Here is a 7025-nt window from a genome sequence, read left to right on the forward strand (position 1 = left end):
TGATGTTTGGAATTGATGTTGTCTGGATAAATTGCTGTTTGGGATTGTTGATTTCTCATTTGCAGGTTTTGGGTTTAATAGAGAAGCAAATTGGCTTCAAAAAAGACTGTCAAAATTACAGACGGCCTCCAGGCCGTCGCTAACACACTTTCGAACAGCGTTACCGAGGGCCTCGAGGCCTTCGGTATTACCCACGGCCTTGTGGCCTTCGGTATTACCCACGGCCTTGGAGCCGTTGACAGGCCGTCGGTAAAGTTTCCGACAAGCAAATTACCGACGGCTTTGGAGCCGTCGACAGGCCGTCGGTAAGGGGGGTTTACCAACGGCATTTTGTTCGTACCGAGGGCTTTTGTCCGTCGGTAAATCCCTTCTTTTTTGTAGTCCCGTGATTAAACGCTCCAAGAACTCATCAAGAAGGCGGTGGAGATCTTTCTTTGAAGAGGTTCTGAAGGAGAAAGAATTATGTTCTTACTGGTTGATCATATTCTGCACATTGTGGTGTTCATCAGTTGATAAAGATTTCTATCAATCTTTGGAAAGATTGTTGTTGTCTTGTTGGGATTACAGGAGGTGGACTCGTGGAGTTCTAAAACTTTGAGGATTGTTCAAAGTGGGTTGAAGATTGTAGAAGAGGGGATATCTTACTGCAGATTTTTGTGTTGCTACCTATATTTTGGTTAGAGGGTTAGAGAGGTGTTTTATATTTTTACGTGGAGGTCTCTATAAAAACCTTATTGTAAAAACCTTGACCATTATAGTGCATTTGCTTCCTGATTGTGGAAGGACACTGGATGTAGGCATTGAGGCCGAACCAGTATAAAAACTTTGTGTTTGCTTTCTCTATCCCTATGCTTTTACATTAAGTCTACTTTATTGTTTACGTAGTCAACTTTATATTTCCATTGCAGTTAAACTTTTCATTCCTTGCAATTCAAGAAACTTTGTAAAGGTTTATAATTTGCGAAAAAGATTTTGAAAAGACTTTGATTTTTAAGCCTTGCCAATTCACCCCCCCCTCTTGGTATTGAAACTGGACCATCCTGTTTCCAACAGTCGTCCACTAAGAGTCTTCAACCACAATCCCCCAACCGCAACATCAATCGCCTCTACTCACGACACCAACGTCCTCATCACAATGTCAATGGCCCATGCACCTCACCTCACAACGATGACTGAATGACCCAAATGCACCAAACGCCTCTGCTCACAACACCAACCTGGGAAGAACCACGACCAGCTTTCAGCTTTGGGAGGGAAGAAAGAGCAATTAGGTTTTCTGGAGGAGGAGAAAAAAGGTATTCTCTGGTCGACCAAACAAAAGACCACCACCGAACATTCGCTGCGAAGAACCAGAGTTGCATCAACGACTTCAAATTGACGAAAGACCAAGGGCAGGAGGAATCGTAACAGAGACGACGAAACTACGTTTTGTGGTCGACCAAATGGATTTCAGAGAGGGAAATCCCAATTTTTGTGTTTTAATGGTCGAGCCAATTACCGAAGGCTTTATGCCCGTCGGTCATTAAAATCATCTCAGTATTACCGAGGGCTTAAAGGCCGTCGGTAATTCACGCATTTCCTATAGTGGTGCAGACGTTCATTAACATTCGATGTAGATGTTCATTAGCGTTCGATGTAGACATTCTCGGACATCCAGTGCAAGCATTCTGAAACCTGCGTTGCACTAGGTTCAAATCCTCTTTCTGTATCATTCTAACATTAAAAAGTCATTTGAGTCTTTAAAATTTAGTGTTTAAAAATTAAAATCATATATTTTTCAACTGTGATGAACTGAAAGAATACTTTCTTTTCCAAATTCGGTAGATCTAAAATCACAATCAAGCTAATAATTTTTTAATATGTAATATTGTGACATTCGTTAACTACTTAAATGAAATATTAATTGATTATTCCAACCCACATTTATTTGACACTTTCAAAAATATTTTAATATTAATGAAACAATTATTTTTATTTATATTTAAATGAATATAAGGAATAAAAAGTATTAAGTTTAAATAGGTTAAAAGTTCCTAAAATACAACTTGTCTGTTTCGGTCTACTTCTTTTCTTCTTCTTCTTATTATTATTATTTTGATTCCTTAAATTTTATCCTTTTAATTCTTTGGTTTAATTACTTTTTTAGTCTTCAAGTTGGGGGCTGAATTTCTGTTTTGTACTCGCTTTTAAAAATGATGTTATTTGGTTCCCAGGTTACCAATTTTGAATGAAATCGGTCTCTTCCGTTAAGTAGGTAACAACGACATTAACTGAGACTTACGTGGCTGCTCTTTTCTTCTCTCTCATCTACTCTTCTTGACACTTTTTTATTTCTCTCTATTTTCTATTTCTCTCTCCTCTGCACTTCTGCTCTTCCTGCCATCAACCTTTTTTTCTATCTTCCACCATTAACTTTTGTTCCTTCCATCCATTTTTCCATTGAAAATCCAACCAACATATCAACAAGATCCTCTAGATTACTCATGTTTTTTCGTAAACGTCACTTTGTGTACACATCACAATGAGATTTCTATAGTTTTCAAGAAATCATCTTTACACTAAATAAATATATATCCAATGTAATCTTAATTAATTTTCCAAGTTGTTTAAATTTGGATTTGAAAAGTCTCCTTATTTATCATCTCTCAAGATCATAATCACATCATCTGACAACGGGAGAAAAATGCATATTCCTTTGTTACTCTTTCTTCCACATACAATCACTTAGTTTTCTTCTCTGCACCGTACCATTCCTTGCATATTCCTTTCCTTTTTATAGATGCCACACATGTCCAACGAAGGTCGATAGATGATTTCTCTCTAATAATTTCGGGTGAAATTATCAGACAAATGATTATTTTGCTTTCGGTAGATATTTATAATTTTGATGATTTAATAATCACAAGCCAAAAGCTTTTGGTGCCTTTGTCTTTTCTTCCCCCAATTATTTTCTTTCTTTTAGTAGATATTATCTTAATGTAGAAAAACAATTTTTGGTGGTTTTAATCATACTTAGATACTTTTAGACCCCATTAATTTAAAGTTTATCCAATAGGGAGGACTCTTTGGTGGTCACCTGAATGCTAAATAGATCTTCTTACAGGAAGCTTTGCATTGATTCTTCCATCAGAACAGTCAGGTTCTATGGCTTTCATGGCATAGACCTTATTAGGGCGGGGCCAAGTTCCGAGGTTGCCAATTTTGGAACCCTTTTGAAGGAGTGGCGTGCTGCAATAACTTCCAAGGCAAGAAAGTCTATCAAGCCAAAGTTGTTGTTAGTGATGTAAGGTTACTACCTTAAGGCTTCGAACTCCTTGAGTTTGTTACCAATAAGGAGTATTGGTAAATCCTGAAGAATTGTTTTGATGATGCTGCAAGAAGTATTATTTGAAGAGAACATTAGAATTATTTAAAAAGCAACTTGTAGAATTTGGATGTATTGGGAGATGACCTTTCAGTTTCTGACCCTGGGCTTATAAATAGGTGCTTTGAGAACTTCAGAAAGTAATGTTGTGAACTTAGGTCTTTTGAAGAATACAGTTTGTCTGAGGAAGTTCTCAAAAGCTAGTTCAGTTCCCTTGCCTGGTCTCGTGAATAGGAGAAGCTCGCGTTTCGTGTGTCGATAGTCAGAGCGATTCTCTTCGAGTTGGCAAGGTGCTCTGCCTGGTCTCGTGAATAGGAGAAGCTCGCGTTTCGTGTGTCGAAAGTCGGAGCGGTTCTCTTCGAGTAGGCAGAGTGTTTGCTTCCGGTTCGTGTGTCGAAGGAAGTTACTCACTGGACGTAGAATCTTTTGATTCGAACCAGTATAAAAATCATTTGTGTGATTTTTCTATTCCCTACACTCATTTTAGTTTACGCATATTAACTGTTGATTAGTTTTCTGAAAGAAAATTATTTTTACGAAAAAGGACCAACTTCGTTTTAACTGTGACCGAACACGCTTATACGCTTTCTAAGTTTTAATTCTGCTGCGTTATACTCTTCAAACCATACCCCTTCGATACCAAAAATGGGTATCAGAGCTTGCTTTGATAGTTTTTCAAAATATTTGCGAAAATGGCCGGTCACAGTCAAAACCTTGAATATGCTGAGGGTGCTTCCATTAACAGACCTCCACTTTTTATTGGAGATAATTATGCCTTTTGGAAAGTTAGAATGGAAATTTTTATGGGGTCTGTTGATAGAGGCATCTGGGAAGCTGTACAAAATGGTCCTTATATTCCAAAAATTATAGTTGATGGTGTAGAAGTAGAAAAATCATATTTTGATTGCACTGATGAGGAAAATAGAAGAGCCTAATTTGATTTTAAGGCTAGAAATATAATCTTATCTGCACTAACCCCTAATGAATTCTCCAAAGTTTCTGTTTATAAAAGTGCACAGGAAATGTGGAAATTTTTAAGACTCACTTATAATGAAGTCATAGATGTGGATAAGCTAACAGTGTCTGACTCAAGCTCTACATCAAGCTCAAGCGATTTTAATGAGCAAGAAAATTTATGCTTGATGGTCAACTATGATTTAGCTGAAAGAAAAATCTTGAAGAAAAAGAAGGAGAACAATCAAGGCCCCGCATCAAGCTTCAAATGTTATGGATGTGGTCAAAGAGGCCATGTGAAAGTTCATTGTTCAAGCAACAAAAGAAGTAAAGAAAGAAAAGCAAAGAAATCTCACAAAAAGAAGAAGGCATACATAGCTTGGGAAGATAATGCATCAAGCACTTGTAGTTCAAGTGATTCTGTTGAAGAAGCAAACCTGTGTTTGACGGTTGCTACTGATGACACTACAAGCCAAGTAAGTTGCTCTAGCCTTGACACTAGTGAGTTTGATTTACAAAACTCTTTTCTTGAATTGCTTAATGAATCTGAAAAATTAAATGTTGCTCATAAAAATTTGAAAAAGGAGTTTAAAGAATTGCAAATTAAATATGAAAGTGCATTAGATGAAGAAGTGGTTTTGAGAAACAAAATTAGTAATCTTAAAATGAAATTATCTGAATCTGATGCAAACAATCAACCTGTTGAGTTTCTGTCTTGTAAGAGTCACATGTTTGACATAGATATTCTTGAAAATTTGCTTGCTAAAGCCACTAAATCTATTTCACATGTTCAAAATGGTTTTAGAAAGAAAAATGTTAAAAACAAAAATATGCATCAACATAGGAAACCTCAATTTAAAAGAACCTGTAGAGTTTGGGTTGAGAAGGGGACTTTTGTGAAATACAAGGTGCATGATGTTTGTTGTTTCTATTGCATGAAAAAGGGGCACACTTCAAACAAATGTAACATTAAACATTTTGATGTTCCAAATGGGAAATATGCTTGGATTCTTGTCATAAAGTAATATGTCTCTAACCTCAAGGACCCAAATAAGATTATGGGTACCAAAAACTCTATTGCTTTGTTTTGCAGAATAAGTTTTTCAAAAGGAGAAGAGAACTTTATGATACTTTTCTTTTGGAATTGATGCTCCAAGCCAGGAAGTGAGTCAATCAAGTGATATCCAAAGCTTTGGTTCGAGCACCAAGTGATTGAGCTAAGTAGTATTCAAACTGTACTGTTGCATTTTGCTCTACTTGATCTTAAAATCTTTGATTACTATTATATTCATTTCTGTTTGGGCAAATGATATGTTCATCACTGANTCATTTATCCTGTGGTGTGTTCTTATTTGTTTTACCACTTTAATCAGTGAAATTCTTCTATTATGAGATATTCATGTGCTAAATTTAATCTTTTGGAATGATTAGTCATGTGCAATTGTTATTTCAATGATTTATTTTTGTTTATAAATTGAATCTATGTTTAACTGGTTTAGTATTCAATTTCCTGAACACTTTGAAGTAAGCCTTGATATATCTTTTGTCAAGCATCAAAAGTAATGAAAAATTCATTTGAATGATCTGACTGATAGATTTTCATTGGCATTTTTGGATGATTAAGACATTTGATGATTAAATTGTCAATTCTGTTTCAAAGCTGTTTTTGTGGAGATTTGTTTTCAAGTTCAAATGCATACCGCATAAGCTATGATAATACTCATTGAGAACTTGGATGCAGTAAATGAATTGATCAAGTTTTGCATAATTTTGATGTAAAGTATCTGGTTTATAAACTGTTGAAAGATAAAATCTGAATCAGCTTTTGTGTTTGAATTTTCTATATGTTGTTTTGATATGCACAACTGAATTCATGGGATTGAACAGATTGGGATATAAGAGTGCATGAATCATAGTTGTTGTTTGGGAGATTATAAATTATGTTGTCAAAATTAGTTTTTTTAACTAATTATGTTAGAAGAAATGATTTCCTGATAAATCTGGAGTTGTTGTGATGTGATCATATTCATTTAAGCTACTATTGCGTTCATTGTAGTTTATAAATTAGTGGGTAAATCATAAACATCTAAATTGTTTGATAAATGATTGTTCATTTCATGGGTAAATTGAATATGCTAAAAGCTGAATTTGATTTTCTAAGAATTATTAAAACTGTTTTGAAATTGCAAATACTTTTCTGAATTGCCTTTTAAGCATCTCTCCATTGTTTTGGACTGAACAGATCTTAAAATATTTTTCATAATCTGTTTGAGTTCAAGAGAAATTTTTGTTTGACAACTTATGACGTGATATTTTGATACCTGGTACCCATTTAAGGGAGAGATATATAAGGTTGTTAGATATCTGGACATTTTATGAATGTTATATGAGTTTTAAGTTGAAAATTTGGCCCAAATCTCTGTTTTTTCGGAAATTAATGTCAATAATCGATTACCAAAGGGTCATAATCGATTATCTCGGCCTAAAAATTTAGATTTTGACAATTTTGAACACAAATAATCGATTATTTAAAGTAATAATCGATTATCAGCGTAAAAAAAAAAAGAAAAAGAAAAGAAACTTTTTTCTTTTTGGTTTGTTTTATCAAAAGGGATTATTACATTTAGGGGGAGTACTTTTAAAGGACTTAAATCCTTTTTAAGTTACTTATTTTATGAGGAGCATAAACTTTAGATGATTTTTTGAA

At 34.8% G+C, this 7025-nt stretch overlaps 1 pseudogene; it reads left to right on the forward strand.

The window, feature by feature from the left end:
• The first annotated feature begins 3080 nt into the window (after positions 1-3080).
• The window catches only part of LOC106779319, a 5822-nt pseudogene continuing 1877 nt past the window's right edge, over positions 3081-7025 (forward strand).

Source organism: Vigna radiata, unplaced genomic scaffold (genome assembly GCF_000741045.1).
Source record: "Vigna radiata var. radiata cultivar VC1973A unplaced genomic scaffold, Vradiata_ver6 scaffold_195, whole genome shotgun sequence".
NCBI classification, from domain to species: Eukaryota; Viridiplantae; Streptophyta; class Magnoliopsida; order Fabales; family Fabaceae; genus Vigna; species Vigna radiata.